Raw genomic sequence first — 2,725 nt, forward strand, 5'->3', positions numbered from 1 at the left:
GTTAACCTTTCCTTCAAAAAGTTAAGAGGTTGGGTTCCCTTTTTTTCCCAACCATTGTACCCTGTTTTCGTTGTCGCTTTCTTTGGGGGGGGGGGGGGGGGGGAATGTTTCTTCACGGCGGTGGTTTTTTGTTGGGGCCGCCAAAAATCACAGACGATCAGTCCATGTCGCGATCGAGGGCTTCTCATACTTCATGTCATGACGTGGGACAGACAGGTGGCGTGACAGGGTTCCCGCTTCGGAGCACCGGGGAATAGCGACTCATTTTTTTACAGAAAGGGGAAAATTTCGTCCGGGGAAAAACGACTAGGCTAAACTAAGCGAATACATCATCTTAATGGCATTGATCATGGTATCAATGCAGCCCGCCAACGACAGAAAATTCGTTTACTATGGTAAAATGATATTACATGTATTAATCTAATTAAATTCGGACCCAGCGTATCAAAATTCAGAAAATAACTCGCGTGCGGTGATTCTTTTTCCTGCCGGATTTAAGTATATTTAGAAGATCAACCCCCCCCCCCCCCACACACACACACGATTTCACCATTTAGATCTAGATTCTAGTATTTTCTAATCACAAAGAGGACGGACAACTGTCAATTTTAACATGATCTTGTATATATGTATACCCCCCCCCCCCCCACACACACACACCCAAATCAGAACTGAGAGAGGCAAGATGTAACGCAGAATCCCTTAGGCTAGATGTTTGCCTCCGCATGGGATTAAACTTTGTATGCAGAATCAGAGGCGAAGCGTCAATATAATCAAATTATAATCACTGCTTCCCTTCCTAATTTTGAAACATTGTCGCAGTCAAACTCACCCATAAACGTAAACTTCATAAATTAAATGTAAAAAGACGTTCATAATCAACACTGAACAGTATGCCTAACATTCTAAACGGTTTAATTGCCACAGAAATAGCCTGTTCATCCCTCTTGGGCCACTCCATAAGCAGTCACAAGCTTTGATTAAGTAAGCTTAAAGTGAGACTGGAAGAGTCTACCAACAGAATTGAAGGGAACATGTGCATGGCAGTCAAAACTGTTTCATTGCCACATATACCCTGTTCACCCCTTTCGGGCCACAGTTATAATCAGTCTCAAGCACTGATTAGGTAAGCTGACTATTACACTGGTCGAGTCTACCTCACAGATGTGAGGGGAACTAACTCCTAATAATCTCTCGACTGCTTCGAGTGCTTGTTTTTTTTTTCCCCTCGACTTTTTACTGCCCTATAATCAGACCGTGACCTCGATTATGACACAGACTCGTGGCCGCGAAAGGCTAGACAAGAAACAGCCTAATGTGAAATAAAAAAAATGATAATTGTCATGTTCTACCAAAGAGTTAGAGACTCCCTGGTAGATCTATAACAATTAGATCTAGTACTGACATCTCTGCTTCTTTGCTTTGTGCTTATGTCTAAAGTTAAATTTAATTTTAATTGGAATTTATATTAAGTGAGATACTTTCCCGATTATTTTGGCGGTTGAACATACAGTAATGAATTCCGGGTTTGTTTTCATTCACAACTCTGAGTCGCCGCCTCGAGCAAGGTTCTTGTGTGATATCCCCAGGCCATATCTGGTCCAGTTTCACTTTGATTACCCTGTCAAACAAGTCAGCCTTCGCCCGTGTGCAGAATTTTAAAAATAAGTATAGTATATAGCCGCTAAAAATGTATTTCATTTTATAAAAATAATCAAAGTCGCTCGCGTAAAACTTGATTTGATGCCACATTTAAACTTTAGCAAACTTCACTTTTGAATGTCTATTTTGAATCAGAGGTCGGCTGCACCGGAGAACAGCGACTAGTATTTTACTATATTTCTTTGTTACATTTGAACTTGGAGTAATCGCCTACAGTATCGAATACAATTAGACCAAACATGTTACTGTACCATTTCGTCTCGATTTTCAGTAAGCTTAATAGAGCTCAGTCAAATCTGCCGCCAATCTGTTCCTAAGGAGGAACAAGAAAGAGAGAAGTTGATCACAGCGTAAAGCAATAGGGAGATGTCGCAGGGAGAATTTTAAATAAATATTTCTTTTAAAATGCTGTCCGCGCAGTAGCAAGTTTGAAAACAGCCTCCAGAATGTTCTTAAAGTTTGTACTTTTGTTTTTTTCTCTTTGCATTGTCCTCTTCAGGTGGATGTCATCATTTTCAGTTTAGATGTAGCGATTGCAATTCTCCGTTTCATCTTTTGTTTTCCGATTAGGTATTGTTTCTCCATGATTGGTTTATCGTACTCCTACACGATCATACTCTTACTCACATGATCACACACACACACACACACACACACACACACACACACACACACACACACACACACACACACACACACACACACACACACACACACACACACACACACACACACACACACACACACACACACACTTACAGACAATCACATAAATTTATAATTGGTTTTATTTTTATTAAACATACATGCAGGTGTGAGTATCAACAAAGTACAAATACAATTTAAAAAATCACCAAACAAACTGACTTAAAAGCAAACACGCACACGAATTCTAAATGGAGTCATTAATTTATGAAGCATAGATATGCGTGTGTGTATCATAGCAAAAATAAGATTGTTGTTTGTGTTGTTGTTTTCCGATCCAGCGGCCATTTGGGTTCTAGCCCTTCGGTCTGTCGATATGGCAAATAATTGACAGGTTTTAATCAGCTGTGCTTTGTCG

Source organism: Aplysia californica, unplaced genomic scaffold (genome assembly GCF_000002075.1).
Source record: "Aplysia californica isolate F4 #8 unplaced genomic scaffold, AplCal3.0 scaffold00111, whole genome shotgun sequence".
In the NCBI taxonomy this organism is placed as follows: Eukaryota; Metazoa; Mollusca; class Gastropoda; order Aplysiida; family Aplysiidae; genus Aplysia; species Aplysia californica.